Source organism: Callorhinchus milii, unplaced genomic scaffold (assembly GCF_018977255.1).
Source record: "Callorhinchus milii isolate IMCB2004 unplaced genomic scaffold, IMCB_Cmil_1.0 Scaffold3, whole genome shotgun sequence".
NCBI lineage: Eukaryota > Metazoa > Chordata > Chondrichthyes > Chimaeriformes > Callorhinchidae > Callorhinchus > Callorhinchus milii.
In genome coordinates this window covers 27,793,189-27,810,815 of record NW_024704744.1, presented here as the reverse complement: position 1 = coordinate 27,810,815, position 17,627 = coordinate 27,793,189, and positions in this window count along the sequence as shown.

The window sequence follows — 17,627 nt, the reverse complement described above, 5'->3', positions numbered from 1 at the left end:
TGCATTTAAGGTCCTGTTGAAGTTAGGCCTCCCCAGACTATTTCAAATTAATGTCCATTTTGGTGACTGCCCATTTCTTTTTACAACTATCAACAGTACCAAGAGGAGAAAAAGTCCATTCAAGTAGTCAGTGGATATTGAATCTGCAAAAGCAAATTATATTTGATACTTTATTTCTCTCCCTCCAACACACAACCACAGCTGTGTTCAATAGAAAAGGTGCATTAGGAATTGAGGCCATCTGGAGCTGTTTTCAACAAATAAATGAGGAAATTGAGAGTTGGGTTGATCAAGCTGACCTTTATCATAGTCTAGCATGACACTCCAATCTTGGAGTTATTGTTCTTTGGTGAAATAAACTGAGGTCATGACTACCTATTCTGGTGAATGGTAAAGATCCCATGGCACGATTTTAAAAAAAAGAGAAGGGAGCTTCTCCAGGTTTCCTGGTGAAACGTTATCCAGATGCAAAATTGGTCGTTCATTTCTATTTGTGAGACATTGCTGTCCACAAAATGATTGCACAGAAAAATCTCTGTAAAGTGCTCTGAGATGTTTGATGTCATTAGGAGCTATATCAGATTTAAGGATTTTTAGTATTATTATTATTACTTGTTCTAGCTTTTCAGTGTAGCTTTCTGTTTTAATTTAAAAGACAGAACAATAGTGCAACCAGCAACAATGTGCCTTCTATTTTGGGGGGGATGTCCCAAAGGACTTTAGAGAAACAATTGGGGAGCCTCAACTGGGAGAGAGGTGGTCAAAGTGATAGATATTTGGACAGGTTTTAAAGCAGAGAGGGATGGGAAGGTGAGGTGAAAGATATAGAAGAGAGGTCTAGAGGGTGCAGGCTAAATAGTAGAAACCCAGATATGGGGTTAGAGTGGCTCAGAATTAGTGGAAGGGAATGAGTGGCCGAGATAGTAGTACAGGATGTTGCATTGACAGGGTGCAGCAAGGCCATGAAGCCTTTTGTAGGTGAGGACAAATGATCTTATGACAAATGATTTTCTCTGAGCTCATTAAAAAAGAACATGTAATAAATTGAACTGTAGAGACTGATGTATTCATAATAATAATAATCCTTGCATTTGATATAATAATAATTCTTGAGTTTGATATAGCGCTTTTCACGTCTTCTAGACTTCCCAAAGCGCTTCACAGAATATACTGTAAAGTGAATTGACTGTATATTTGTGGGCGAACGCGGCAGCCAATTGCGCACAGCAATGTCCCACAAACAGTCATGGATTGAAAATGTCCAATTTATTATTGTTTTTTTTTAAGAGGGATTATTATTAGGCGTGTGGAGTAATGAAACTTGCCCAAGGTTTCGCCCTGCCTGGAATTGAACTCAGGTCTCTCACTTGCAAAGCGAGTGCTCTAACCACTGAGCTACAGGACTCCATAGCGCCTTATCACGAGTTCGAGCTATCTCAAAGTGCTTCACAGAATATACTGTAAATATACTCCATCCCACGGTCCCTTCGCCTCGCTTTCTCCCTTCCCTCCTTCAAGGCCGATTTCAAGACCCTTCTCTTCGACCGTGCCTTTGGTCTCCCTCCCACCTCTCTCCCTTCCCTTACCCCTACACCACACCTCCCCCATGCTCGGGGCCCCGACACCTGACTGTTCAGTGCTTTGGAACGTCCTCCCGACGTGAAAGGTGTTCTATAAATGTAATTTTGTTGTTGTTGTTGTAAAGTAAATTGACTGCATATTTTGTGGGTGAAATACGGCAACCAAAATTGCGCATAGCAGTGTGCCACAAACAATCGTGGATCGAGTGACTAAATTCTTATTTATTTTATGAAGGGATTATCAACTTAAATTGAATGAAATGCAGTGTCTTTTAAATGTTCAACACTTCTCACTGTTTCAAGTTGTTTTTATTTGTAAATGTTCATGACCTGCTGAGTTGGAAAGCTGAGGCACTGTATGCTTGTTCCTACATGTTTCACAAATTAAGCCCAGCCTGAGTCCCACCCTAATTGGTTTAGTTTGGATACATGTGTTTGTTAAAATCACATTGTGGCACTGCCTTTGCACTTCATTTGTTATTTTTTAACTTCTCTCCTAGTTAGTGTTCTTACACCACACCCTTCCTTGTACAAGTGAGCAGACGGGCATGATTGCTTTTGATTTCTGCGCACGCTACTTTTAATCCAGGCCCAAGGACTGTCACAGTTTGATCTCCACTTGGGTGTTATCTCTCTCTCTCTCTCTCTCTGACCAAATGTCTCACCTCAGCCTCTCCACACTCCTCCTCACAACCCTGCTGAGACTCTGCACGTCAGTGTCAAGAGTGCACTGATCTTATTTGTCTCTGACTCCAGATGAGCTCAGACTAATTGTAATGCTTTGAATCTTTATCTTTCAAATAACTGAATTGAAGCTTCTATTCTTCCTGCTCTAATACCGTCAGTTCTATAAATTTTAACATGTCAAACAGTTCCTATTGTTTCTAGCCTTTTACTGTATTTAATCTTTTTTAAAAATGGTATCGTAAATACAGTAATTTCCTTCTATTGACACAGAGAGGAGCAATGGTCAGGGGATGAAATATATACTTGTGTGCTCCCTGAGCAGCACAGTCTCAAGTGCATGCAAAATCCCACACATCTGCACTTCATCTCCAGTTGTTCCTGTTTGGTATCCGTGATGTATAAGGTATTCCACCCACTCCCCTTGAGGTTCACTGTGAAGGCCAGTTGGTGGCAGGTTAGAGTGACTGCAAAGTTTAAGGGTCTGCTGACATTGAAGAATAATGGGCAGGTGACAATTCGACTGTCAGGTGCAAGGAGGTGGTGATTGACTGACAGAGTGTGCAAACTGGCAGGAACATAATCTATGCATTCTGAGTATGCAGTTTAAAGGGATAGAATTACCATGTAATAAAATATCTTGTGTTTATTGTAAAGTTCTGGGACCGTCAATGTTGATAATTTGAAACAGGACCTCTACAGTTTTAATGTTTATACCTCGTTTATATAAATAAATGTTAGACTTTGGCTGCTGAACAAAGTACCTGACAATGTTATTCCAGCACAACCATTACCGTGCATCTATTGATGACTCAATGTCAATGTTCTAATCCCATTTTATTTGAAAAATGGATTAACTAACAAAGAAACTTTAAAAATAAAAGAACAAAATGGTAATATTTGACATATCAGCATGATCTGGTTCCATTTATTGGATGGAATTTCCATTTGTGTGACTTCCATTTTTTATTAAGAAATCTGGAATCGGCAAATTAGTCCCCAGTACAGTGTGAACTGAAGAACCGTAAAATTCAGATTAGATTCCCTTTTTGAGCTGATTTGGATGGTCTCTCGCTCTGAGTTGATATTATAATGACATTTGCATTAAGGAAGCAAGGCATAGCAGTGTTATTGATGGCAGAGTTGTTAAGAAGTTCCCTGCAAGAATTTCTATGGCTACTACATCCCACCAAGCATTTTAAAATAGAGAATAATATTAATATTAGTTCAGGTCAATATTATTTGTGGAGTCCAGTAGTGTAATGGTTAGAGCACTCGCCTCATAAGCGAGACGACCCAGGTTTGATTCCCGGGCGGGTGAAACCTTAGGCAAGCTTCTATATTCCAAACGCCTCTGTTTACCTAGCAGTAAGTAGGAACCTGGTTGTAAGTTGATTGACGAATCACTTTCCGTGAGTAATAATCCCTCAAAAAAAAATTGGGGCACTCAATCTCCAACTGTTTGTGGGACAATGCTGTGTGCAATTGGCTGCCCCATTTCACAAAATAAACAGTCAATCCATTTTACAATATATTTTGAAGCGCTTTGAGACGTCTCAATGACGTGATAAGGCGTTATATCAAATTCAAGGGCTATTATTATTACATATTCGGCTGTGAGCTAAAATTAAATGTCATTTGGGATGCACTTTGTTCAATCATGGATAATATAGAACAGAAATCTTGAACATATTTCCTCTGAATACAGTACCTGTAGTTCCTAGTGTGAGAGAAATGTTGCCTTCTGTGCAGAGTTTTTGACCATTGAAGTAAAAGTGCAATAAAACAGAGCAGCTGGATGACAGAGAGAAGAAAAAATCAACTTCATGTTGGGGTTTTGCATTTATGGAGGTGAGGTTTGAAGGGTGGAGGTGATTGCTGAGGACAGATCGATCATGGCCTGAATATTAATAATAAATAGAATTGATTTAATGCTTTATCATGTCGTGAATTCAGTAGGCAATTTTGCACGTATCAATATCCCATATCAAGCAAATGATCGATTTTATCTGAAGGTTTGTTGGCCAGGACAATGAGAGAAACTTGCTTTTGGTTTTGAAAGGTTCCACAGGATCTTCAGTGTCTGCTTGGCTCAGTTGGTAGTACTCTTGCCCCTGAGCCGGATCATTGTGGGTTCAGGTCGGGACTTTGAACTCACGGCTGACATTACAGTGGAATTCGCAGGGAGAGTTCCATCGTTGGAGGTATTATCCTTGGAATGAGATGCTAAACCGAGTTCCCGTCTGCCTGTTCAGGTGGTTGTTGAAAATCCCATGGTATTACTGTAAACTCCCAACTAATTCGTATGTAGTTTGACAGGGCCTGAAACGGGAAAAAGAATTCTGCAAGCGCTAGTGTATATTCCTGCTGACCCACTCTGTTAGTGCTCATCCCCACCTCACCATGCTTTCTGGGCTTCAGTGGCTGAGGATATTGACTTTGAATCTGTTTAAATCCCACAAGCTTATTCGGGATTCAAAACATTACAATGCCATTACCAGCATTTACTGGCATGTTTCAGAACTGAAAAAANGCCAGCACCGAATAAAGCCAGTAAATGCCGATACCATTATTGTAATTACACTTAGCTGGAAATTCTGGCTTGCTAGTAGTCCAGAACACCCTCCATTAGTCTGGACAGCCGGGATTTTAATGTATTTGAAAAGAGAAGGGAGTTTCTCCCGAAGTCCTGATCAACAATCCCCCAAAATGTAATGGGTCATTCATATCATGGCTGTGTGTTTGTGTGTGTGTGACATTGCTGTGTGTTTTTGTGTGTGTGTGACATTGCTGTGTGTTTGTGTGTGTGGCATTTTTGGTGTGTGTGTGTGTGACATTGCTGTGTATGTGTGTGTCTGTGTGACATTGCTGTGTGTTTTTATGTGTGTGTGTGACATTGCTGTGTGTTTGTGTGACATTGCTATGTGTTTGTGTGTGTGACATTTTTGGTGTGTGTGTGTGACATTACTGTGTGTGTGTGACATTTTTGGTGTGTTTCTGTGTGTGCTATTGCTGTGCGTTTGTGCAGCATTGCTGTGGGCAAATTGGCTTCACCGTTTCTACAAAATATGCAATCATTACACTTGACAATATATCCTATGAAGTGTGTTGAAACATTCATCTGACATGAAAGGCGCTATATCAAATGCAAGTATTATTATATTCAGTATCCCTATTTACAAATTCCAGAACGGTATTTGCTGAATTTTTTTTNACCAACCATCTGACTTTCAGTGATTCATATATTTATAGCTCCAGTTCCCTCTGCTCCTGCACTCCAGTGAATGTTTGTTGTACCCTTAGCCCTCTTCCCACATACCATATAAGTAGCACTGTACTATATTCAGTAAATAATTCTTTGAAGCTTTTCAGAAACCTAGAATCTGCTATTTATTTTTCTAAAGGATACCAGCTCTGGTTTATTATCAGATGGTGCCTTTGCTGTTCAACAATAGGGTACTGTTAGTTTACAATTACTGTCCGGAGCTAAAGAGACAAATGGAAAATGAGAATAAATATTTTGACATGGAGCAAAATTGGTAGACACATGGACAGATTGGCGCCTCATCCTCCGAGAGTTAAAGTTTCAAACCACAAGCTTGTATCTGCCAACATGCAGTAAGTGTTAGTGATTGGCAACTGCTTCCAAGCTCTCTTCAGAAATTCACACTTCATTCATTCAAATCCCAGAGTGCAGCAGAGAGCAGTTAATCAGATCAGCTGTTATATTCTTGCAACAAAGAAAAATCTGATTCTGTTATGGTCGTCAATTAGATTTCAGAATGCTTGGATGGAGTTCAGACCAGATTAATTGCCATTGGAGAGTCTGTAGTCTTGTGAGCCTTTGATGACTGCAGTGTCGACACATTTCCTCCCCAAAATAAAAAAAACACACAAGCCTAGTTTTTCATTGGGCTTATTCAGATTGTCCTGAGAGTGAAAAGTATGGTTGTGTTTGTCTCATTGTGTTTTACATTATTTAGCAATAGCAGTTGACAGGTTAAATGGCGAAAATGTGCACAGCTTTGGAAAAGCCTGAAAAGATATTTTTCAAAGGATTAACTGTTCCTTTCATGAGTCTTCAGACATTTGGTATTAGAAAATGAAGGTTATACAAGGGGGAAAACTTATACTTCTTGGTAGTAGAGTTTCATAGAAATAAGTTCCAAACAGAGTGAAAGTTACACCCTGGCACGGTGAAGGGATCTGTTTGGATGAAATTCAAGTACAGTGAAACCTTTGTTAAACAAATAACTTTAATACTGCATCAGACTAGATGCTTAAAGCAAGTGGTTAGTGGATTCAGATCATACATACTGAGGTTTTTGTGTCATAAACATAACTGCAGTTAGTGACCTAAACTAATAAAGGCCTTTTGTTCAAACCAGGTCTTGACGTAAATTAGAAGTCCTTTGAATCTGTGAAAAATCAGTTTGGTTCTTGTAGTCAGTTTTAGTAACTCAACTTTTGCAGTGAATTTGAGTGATTTTTCAAACTGCCTCCTCATTGATCTTGCAAAGTTCCACCATCCATAAGGTCAAGCTAATACAAAAGTCTGCCGCCCGTATCCTTACCCATATCAAACTCCACACATCCAGCACCACTGTACTCGCCAGACTCCATGTTTCCAAATGGATCAACTTCAAGATCCTCACCCTGGCATACAAATCCCTTCACGCCTGAGCTCCTCCTTACTTCTCTAACCCTACTCCTCTGCCCACCTCTAACAGGGGATTCCTTGACCCCTTAGTGACACTATTAATAACCATGCCTTCAGCTAAAACACTTCTAACCTGTGGAACTCTCTGACTTAATCCCTCCACCTTGCCTTCTCTTTGGCTATATGTAAATCCCACCGAAAAACCTACTTCTTTGACTGAGCCTTTCTCCCTTGTTCAGGGTCCGTAACCACCACTTGAAGCACTCTGAGAAGTTATCTGATATGAAAGGCGCTATATCATTGTAAGTTGTTGTAGAATTGCACAGAATGTTACAGCACCGAAACAGACCATAAATGGTCCATGTCTTTATTTGGCCCCCAGTTCTCCTACTCCCTCTATTATACCCCTCTAGTCCTTACTCCTTCATTTTTGCATTACATTTCCTCTTAAACGTGTTGATGCCTTTGCTTCAACTATTGTTTCTGTTTATCCTTTGCATAAAGAAGTTCCTCCTAACCATTCTTTTAGATCTGCTATTGGTTGTCTTATAGTTGTGCTCCATCATTTTGTACTCATCCCCAAGTGGAAAGAACCCATTAATGTCCACCTCATTCAATCTTTCATAATTTTAAATATCTCTATTAGTTCTGCTCTCAAATCCCTCAGCTCTAGAGAGAAAATGATAATCATAATAATAATCCTTGGATTTGATAGAGCGCCTTATCACATCTTTGAGATGTCTCAAAGCGTTTCACAGAATATACTGTAAAGTGGATTGACTGTGTATTTTGTGGGCAAACGCGGCAGCCAATTTCACACAGCAGTGTCCTACAAACAGTTGTGGATTGAGTGACCAAACCATTATTTAAAAAAAAATTTATATATGGGATTATTACCTCGGAAAAGTGATCCGCCAATTGACTAACAACTGGATTCCTACTTGCTGCTAGGTAAACAGAGACGTGTGGAGTAAGCAAACTTGCCTAACATTTCGCCCTGCCCGAGAATCTCCAACCTGTCCAATCTTCCTCGAAAGCTGTATCCACTAATCCCTAGAAACATCCTCGTAAACTTGTGGGTCTTTTATGACTAAAATCACAATGGTTCTGGGTAATCATAAATACTTCTTCTATCACAGTTTTCCATAGAATTGAATTTTAGTACATGCAGCACAATCGTCTAAGGAATTTGTTTTGCCAGCCATATGAGTATGGTAATGTTTAACTTGGGGCAGGGCTAAGCATTGTTTTGGAGCTTCTTTTAAAAATGTTTGACTTCAAAGGTCCGCTGATTTGAACAGATCCCCAATTGTTGCTCCGAAGGCTTCTTTCTTTGGGAGGAAATTGAATATGTTAAAAACAAATGCATGATTAAATGTCATAAAGAAAAAAATGGTGTTAAGCAGGAAATCTTTTTTAAAACTGAAAATAATCTATCATGAGTTTCATCCAATGACGTCCTTGAGGAAACAAGTTATAGAACATAAAAAAACAAAGGGTCACAGCTTTGACTTCCAGTCCTGTGACCTATGTGTTAGCTGACAGGCCAATGAAGCAGATGAGGTACTATCATGGATATGGGTTAGGGGAGAGAAGATCAGCAAGTGTTCTCACACTAGCATGTTATCTAAATATTCCTTCTGAAAGGTGACTGGCTCCCACTATTGGCAGCCACGCTTTCAGTTACCACGCCCCGAAGCTTTGGAACTCTCTCCCTCAATCCCTCCGCCTGCTCCCTCCTTCCCACCTTTTAGATCATGACCTTTCCTTCAATCGTGGTTAAAATCAATGTTGAGACCAGAGGGCTGTAATCAACATTGATTACAACCACTTCAGACCTTAGCTACCATCTTCTCTCAGCCTTGATTCCCACTTCCCCCCTCCTTCTATAGCCATTCACATATCCTCTGGGTCTCAGGCACATCTTTTCTTTCTGTTATCTCCCACTATTAAAGTAATAATCCTTGCATTTGATATAACTCCTTATCATGTCTTCGAGATGTCTCAAAGTGCTTCACAGAATATACTGTAAAGTGAATTCAGTGTATATTTTGTGAGTGAAACTTGCTTTCTTTTGTCTTGCACCATTCACACTTCTGATGTCATCGTCTCCTGTCCTCCACATAATTTTTGCTTTTGTCTTTCTTTCTCCGCCCTCTTCTCTGTTTGTCGTTATAAATTGCTCCATTCCAACATCCCCCAGTTCTGACGAAAGGTCATAGACCCGAAACGTTAACTCGCTTTCTTTCTCCATAGATGCTGCCTGATCTACTGAGTGTTCCCAGCAACTTCTGTTTTTATTTCAGATTTGCAGCATCTGCAGTATTTTACATTTTTTTAATTACAATTCCACTTGTTGACCCATCACTGAGCTGGGATTCCAATTTAGATCTCGAGATGTTCGCTAACACATGTGCGACATAGTCCTAGAGATAGTAACTATAGATGTAATTACACTAAGATTTGATCTCAATTTACAATTGTTCCAAATTAAGATGCAACGTAAAATCATAAGTGTGAAATTATGTGATGTGATATTTAATACTGGCGATAATTTTCCCATTGCAGACAATTGGCGACAAACAATATAATACGATTCACATTTATATAGAGTCTTTGACATAGGGAGGACGTCTCTGTTTGACATTGCTGTCTAGGCACCCAAGCTGGAGGTAGAAATCAAGATGGAGGGGAAAGATGATTGAAAACACAGTCAAGAGGTAGGTCTTGAGGCAGACCACAATCAATCATTGAGGTGCTTGCCCATCAATGGCTGTGAGTAACCAGACCCTTACAAATAGCTGTAGGTGGAACTATTTGAGCGAGGTCAGGCTTCCTAAGACCTGTAGAAAAATGCTTCCAATTTTGATTTTAAACGTGAATTTAAGACTTTTTGGAAATTCACACAATCTTGAATTTTAAAACAGTAGTCTTAATAAAATAATAATCCTGCACCTTCACTTGAGAAAGATGTATCAAAATGCTTCGCAGGATTTACTGTAAAATGTAGTGACTGTTTTTTTAAGGAGAAGGTAGCAGTCAATGGGTCCACACCAATGTCCCAGAAACAGCCATGAAGTGAATGACCAATTTTATTTGGGGAATTATTGGCCAGAACACCGGGAAAAACTCCCTTCTCTTTTTGAAAAGTGCCATGGAAACTGAACAAGCAGGTGGGAGCTCAGCTTAAAGTCGCAACCAAAGGACGACAACTCCCACAAGCACTGAATTGGAGTGTCAGCTGAGACAGCAAGTTCAAAGGCCCAATGTGAGGCTTGAACCCATAATCTTTTGAGTCAGATGCATGAGTCCTCTCAACTGAGCCCGGCTAAATGTTAGGGTCTTGTGAATTTCAGGCTTGGATATGGAATAATTTGATCTTGGTGGAGTCCTGTAGCTCAGTGGTTAGAGCACTCACTTTGCAAGTGAGAGACCTGAGTTCAATTCCAGGCAGAGGGCGAAACCTTGGGCAAGTTTCCTTACTCCACACAGAGCCTAATAATAATCCCTCCAAAAAAATAAATAATAAATTGGTCATTTTCAATCCACGACTGTTTGTGGGACATGGGACATGTGCGCAATTGGCTGCCATGTTCGCCCACAAATATACAGTCGATTCACTTTACAGTATATTCTGTGAAGCGCTTTGGGACGTCTAGAAGACGTGAAAAGCGATATATCAAATGCAAGGATTATTATTATTAGAATGTTTATCCCATGATCTTTGGAGTCAGAAGGTTGTGGGTTCAAATGCCACATCAAAACTTGACATTCCAATGCGGTGCTGGGGTGTGCTGCATTGTCAAATGACATCCTTCAGATCAGATTTTAAACAGGTCCCATCTCCCTGTCCAGATGGATGTTGAAGATGCCATGGCATTATTCGAAAACAGAAGGGAATTTCTTCCTGTGTCCTGCCAACGGTACCCCCAAAATTAAAAAAATTCACTGTATGTCTGTTTGAGGGTCATTGTTCTGCACAAATAGACTACTGTGTTTGCCCACAGAATACACTCAGTCACACCACTTTACTGTATATCTTGTGAAGCGCTATGAGACATCTTGACAACGTGATGAAGTTCTATAACAAATGCAAGGATTTTTCTTATGTTATAGTTTACAATTCAGGTGAATGCAAACACTGTGAAGTCAAATTTTTATCATGGTGTTCTGATCTCTAAGGGAAACAGGATCTAAAATACTTCCCTCATAGATTACAGGCTCTGAGTCTTGCCACCTCCCACCTCCCTCTCCCCCTGGCTCATTATCAGACTCCGCCACTGTGAAGTGCTCCGGGATGCTGCCCCGTGTGAAGGGCGCTATATAAATGTAAGTTGTTGTTGCTGTTTTTGTATTGCCAAATAATCTGATCTGAGTTGATTTTCAACCTGAATGTTTTGTTTTCACAACAAATTTGCTCAATTAGTTTACATTTTCATGAAGTAAAGAGTAAGGGATCAAAACATTGTAGAATAATAGTTTTTTTGGTGGTTTGGAATTAATTAGCACTGTCTTCTATTTGGGATATTGTTTTTGATCAGCAGCCATTGACTTCAACGGATCCTTAGAGTGAGGTTAAGTATGCTTTGCATTACCAGAGAAAGGTCTGCCAAAACAATCTGTATGTTTGTGGAGTATTATAAACAACCTCAGGATGCCACCAATTGATGCTTCGGGAAAGGCTTTTTGTGGCTCTTTAACCTTTCCCAACTCAACAATATGACCAATAATAAAGCATTAAAATATGGTGTTGACTATCAAATTGTGTTAACTCTTTGGAAAAGGGTGATACCCAAGTGATATGTAGGGAAAAAGTAATTGAACCAGAAATGGACATACAATATTTAATATCGAAGAAATAAAGAATTTAGCTACCAAAACATAACACATGAGGAATATTATTAACTGTGATAATAATGATCCATGCATTTGATATAGCACGTCCAGTTTAAAATATTTGTTTTCTGAAGTGAAACTTTTTTTAAACTGAGGAACTGTTCTGTTTCCAACTGAGTACAGTATCTCCTGTTTTTTNCCTGCAACCAGATCAGTTAAGATCAGTTACTTAATGCAGTTAAATAACTTTGTAGAAAGCTACCTCCTTTAAGTAACCCCAACAGCACTTGCCGACAAAATACAGTCACTACACTTCACAGTATCTCCTGTACAGTATCGTTGAGACGTATTCCCGACATGAAAAGCGCTATACCTAATGTAAGGATTATTTTATTATTTTAATATTATGTTTGCTTTGAAATTTTAATGACTTCTGATCAAATCAAAGAATTAAAGTGAAACATTTTGACAATAAGAAATAATAATCCTTGCATTTGGTATAATGGCATATCACTCAAATATATTTATTATACACCTCAAATTGCTTTGCAGGATTTACTGTAAAGTGGTGTGACTCTGTCTGCTTTGTGGGCGAATAGAGCATGTCCCATTGTAAAAACTCAGAATTGTGTAAAAACATTGAAGCCGGGCCCTCACATGATCGTTCCACCATATTGCCGAATAAACCTGTAGATCGTGTTTTTCAATCCACATTCACACCTCTTCAGGGAAGCCTGTAGTTACCCCGGTTATAAAGCTCTGTTCAAAATGGCTTGCTTCACACTGCTGAGCAAGCTTTTGATAACAATGTACAGGCTTGGGCATTACCAAAATCTCTTCTTTTTAAAAATGTAAGCAATGAAATTTCAAATGTATCACAGAGAGAATAAACAGAAGGGACATAAAAACATAGGAAAGCTCGGAACAAGAAAACTATTCAGCTCCTGAAAACCTTCCCTCCAGAATCCATGTAAAACCTTCTTTATCTTGAAGTTTCTTCCGCCCACCCCCCACACTCTTTTCCTCTATCTGCAGGAAAGCTTTGCTTCTTAACCCCAAAGGCAAATATTAGTAACAATTATTCAAAATGCTCCTAAGCGGAAACCCTTATCAACTGCATCCCATTTCTACAATTTGTGTCTTGGAATCGTCGTAGCACATTAACCCTCAGTAAACTGAGACAGTCAGAGCAGACTGGATTGAAGCCAGAGTATATTGAAGTATGTACTTCTGTTACACTAAATACAGTCAATCCACTTTACAATATATTCTGTGAAGCGCTTTCAGCCATCTCAATGATGTGATAAAGCACTATATCAAATGCAAGGATTATTATTATTATTAGCTCACTAGTGAGCTCGGATTTTGGGGACATCCGGCAATCTGGCCAGAATTCTCGATAAAGTATTTCTCAATGGCTTATTAAATGCAATTTGCAATGAGACATCCTCCCTGTGTGATAAACTCTATATGAATTGCATATAGGATTATTAAGATTATGTATAATAAATACATTTAAATTGTAATAGTACCAAAATATTTTTCAGGATATTAAGGGATATGGGGAGAAAGTGGGAAATTGGAATTGAAAGGATTAGTTGAGGTACAGGTCAGCCATGATCTAATTAAATGGCAGAACAGGCTCGAAGGGTCTCCTCCTGTTCCTATGTTCTTAAGTTTCCAAGGTGTTTGTTAGAGTTATTCCCATTGTATTGGAACTACTGATATAAAGACAGTTCTGATGTAGGCACAAAATCCTGGGAATTCCTCCCATGTGCACAATCTATAACATCTGTCATGATGATCTTTACCCACCCACATAAAGAAACCAAGGAACCAGACAGTGAAGGAAGCATTTATTTTGCAACTGTTCAAATTGAGACTGTGAGAATGAATAGTATGCACCTGATCAGACATCTTTTAATGGAGATTATGCCTGAATCAATTACAATTAATGGAAGGAACCTGGACTGGTTTCTGACCATCCTCACTTGAGCTCACGTGTATGTTATGTGTTGTAAGATGGTTAGTTACATCTCACTCACCACATCAGGCCACAGAGATCGGAAGAGGATTTGTGACTAATCTTTTCGGCGATTGCTTATACTGAGAATAATGCCATATTGACACCATTTTGTTTTTAATGTGTCTGATGAAAGTTGTTAAACAAAGTAATGTTATGAACCAGCAGAAATGTGCACCTTTGGCATCCAAAGTGTAAACTTTGAGAATCTTCATGTTTTTCAGTAAATATTAACTGATTTGTACTTTTAAAACAATGAAATGAAAATTGGATCCCAGTGCCTGATAGCCGTTGACCCCCTACTGAAGGGTCCCGATGTTTTGAAGGATGTGGATTTAGAATTCTAGCTGCTGTATTACTCAATTCTTCCACCACGTCACAATTGGTGACTCTGTGCCTGAGCTGAGCTAACCATTTTGTGTAAGGTCCATAGAAAGTCTCGCCAAAAGATCCAGGAGGCACTTTAGCTCTGCATCTGTAAAAGTCGGGGCTGTGTAACCTTTGTGATTTCTTCAAATGATCAAAGGACACTGATGCAAAATTAATAGAAAATGCCATTTTATTGAGAATGAAATTCAAACTTAAATCAATGTTACAATCATGATAAAATGCCAGACAAGGAATTCTGCGATATTGTGACACAAAAAACCCACGACCTTAGCATTATTCCCTTTTAAGACATAGCAAAGTGATTCATAATCAATGATGATGGCAATGGCTTGGAAACAAAATGCATTTGTACAGTATGTTCAGTGCAAAGCAATTATTGAATAACAGCAATCAAAAGCTTGTATTTATACAAAAAAAGCAGAAGTGTAGACATACTTTTCAAATCCAAACTGCAGAACGCTGTCTGTTTTTGCATACATAAACTAGAAACAAATGAAAACAAATGTATGCTTTTGTTTTTTTATGGAGTTCAAAATATCTATGTAATAATTACATTAGAAAGCAAGGATTTCTATTTCATGTTTACAATCACAAGCTAGAAGTATACAAAATATGAACCTTATCGCAAACTGCTGAAATTATATAAAAAAGAAATATGTGTTGAGCCTTTTTTTTAAAATGGAGTTTGCAAAGAGAATTCAGGGTTGCAGACAATGAGTACCAACTCAGAGATGGGTGAGGTTCACAACAGTTCCTATTCAATCATTATACTTGAAAAGGCCACTGATGCCATTTAATGTACTTAAGTAACGGCAGAGAAATTGTGGCTTTCCACTGCTTCAACCTCAAGAACATTTCTCAATCCTGCACAGTTTTGTACCCACACAACTGACACTGTGGTCACTGGAAGCAAACAAAAAACCTGTTGTTCTTACCAGTAAACAATTAATAAGCAAAGCCTAATTTCCCCCATCAATATTGGTTGGTTACATTAGCAGTGTAACTGTCAGCTGGAAAAGCTCTCAAGTTTGGCTGCTGTGGTTTGCCTGCATAATTGTGCTTATCAATTATTAATATAGCTGCTACGTTCAGCAAATACAGCCATACAGATAGATTCAGGGCTTTTGTTTCTTTAGAATCTGTCCCAGTACCCAAGGTCTGCAGGAGAGCAGATGAACTCCTTCCCTAGCACAAAGCTATAAGTGACTTCAACTTGCATCTCTAATTGCATTGCTAGGTGTTATTTAGAAGAAGGGGGTAATTAATATCTGGACACATTTCACACATGCGCAGTATTCTGTGAATTAAATGTACTTTCAGAAGGTAATTAGGTTCAGTAATATTGTTCTCACAAATTAACAGAAAAAGCAACACTCAGTGACAACAAACACTTAAGAGTAACTCAGCACCAATGAATGGGCCGATGCATTATCTGACCAATGATATGGACCAAACGCAGTTGACTAGAACGTTTCAGATAAGGCAGTGTGCAGTATTGTTGGATATTATGCAATGCAGCTCGAGTCACATGAAGCTAATTTTCTCTTTTTGGGGGGTTACATAATGCCTTAGATCATCTCCTATTACTGGACAAGCATGCAGTTAAGTCTATTAAGGCATATATTCCCATTAACCATTCTGGTTACAGTAAATCATCCAAAGCATTACATAACGGCACCATAAATGATTGTTTCATTGAGCGGTCAGTACCATAGAAACAAATGTTATTTGAAACCCCGAAAGGTGTTTGCATCTGCACGAGAAAGCCTGTCCTTAATGGAGAGGCAACAAATAATTTTTTTTCTTGGTGTCCAAAAAAAACGATGATTAAAATCTTCGCGTCAAGAAGTGAATCTGAATAATGGAATCTATCTGGATGTAATGCGAAGTGCTCGACTGTACAAAATCTTAAATTTGCTTCCCAAGTTTGCTGCCTGCAGCCCTACAAATATCACATCCCGACAAAGAATGCTTTGTTTTCTTCTAAAAAATCACTTTGTTTATATAAAAAAACATATTTAAATCTTTGAAAGCCCATCTCAGCAATAAAAATTACATTAAACAAATAAAGTACCTCTTATTAAATAGGTAACAGCTTGCACTGGCAGTAAGATTTGATCAGTTCAATCTTGAGTCGTGTAACCTGACACCTGCTTTTTCTTTTTAAGTGCTGCTGAAATCTATTGGATTCATTACCTGTACAGATATATAACGTAGACTGGTGGTTCGCTTCAAGCTACCACCTGCAATAAATAATATCAATAAAGTTGTCCAGCTTTAATGAAAAATAGGCTGTATTGAACCTTGGGTCCAGAAATGCATGCTTCACACAAGAAAACTTTACAGTTGTTCTTAAAAAAAGAGTATTGTATCTAAATATTGAAAAATAAATGTGACATTTTATTTCGTACTTAAAATAGTAATGTCTAAATTTCAGAAAAGAACACAGGTATGGCTGCAATTCAACTGGAGGAAGCACTAGGATATGTAGATATTGCTTTAATGTACTGCTTTTGTACAATTTGTGCTTTTTTTTTAGATTTACAAAGACCGAGACTTACAAATCTCCTTTTGTACTCAATTTAAGTTAACTATTTAAGTTATTAATATGACATTTTTAATGTCTCACGTACCTGGGTACCTTAATATGTGGCATGGAAGTGTGTTGGCTACACTTTCCCTCAGTGGGAAATCAAATCGATTTGAATATACAGAAGCCTTTTAGAGACTTACTGGCAGACACAGTCAATTCAAAGAGAGAAAATAAAAGTGTTTATGTAGATTTATAATTACTGAAGCATGTTTAATATTGTTTGCCCAATCACATTCTGTTTGTAACACTACTTGAAGGAAAAGTCAATTCTAACTACAATTATACCTGCAATTTGTTTCTACATTATTGTGTTTTATCACATTGTACCCTGGAACTCACAGTGAAAATGTGACTGAACTCCAGCATGAGCTGCGCTGAGAAGAGACACTTTCTGTGTGTGTAGAATGAATAAATCAGAACATTGAATGACTTCCCTAGGTTACAGCTATTGTTCTTTGCAAAGGAAATGACGTACCAATTCACAGGAAATTGCTATTAGGTTCTACTGCAAATAGAAAGTGCTTTTCTGGCCATTTATCATAGCCATATGTGTTCAATCAAAACTATTTGTGGACATATGTAGCACAGAAAGCATGTTCAACTACACATCATTTGACCATCACCTCTTCAAAGAAATAAGTGTCTGCAATCTTGCCTTCAAGAATCCAGGCTGACTCTGGGCAATTTGTACATGAATGTATCATTTAACTGGATAGAAAGAGGAGGGGGGGAAAAAAGATCTCTTTTCAACTCCTCAGCGATCATTTAGATTTGGTTTCTATTTACCTGATTACAAAGTCAGAGAACGTTTATTTTCTTACTACTGCCTCCCCCTCAAAAAAATTCCAGTAAACCCATTTT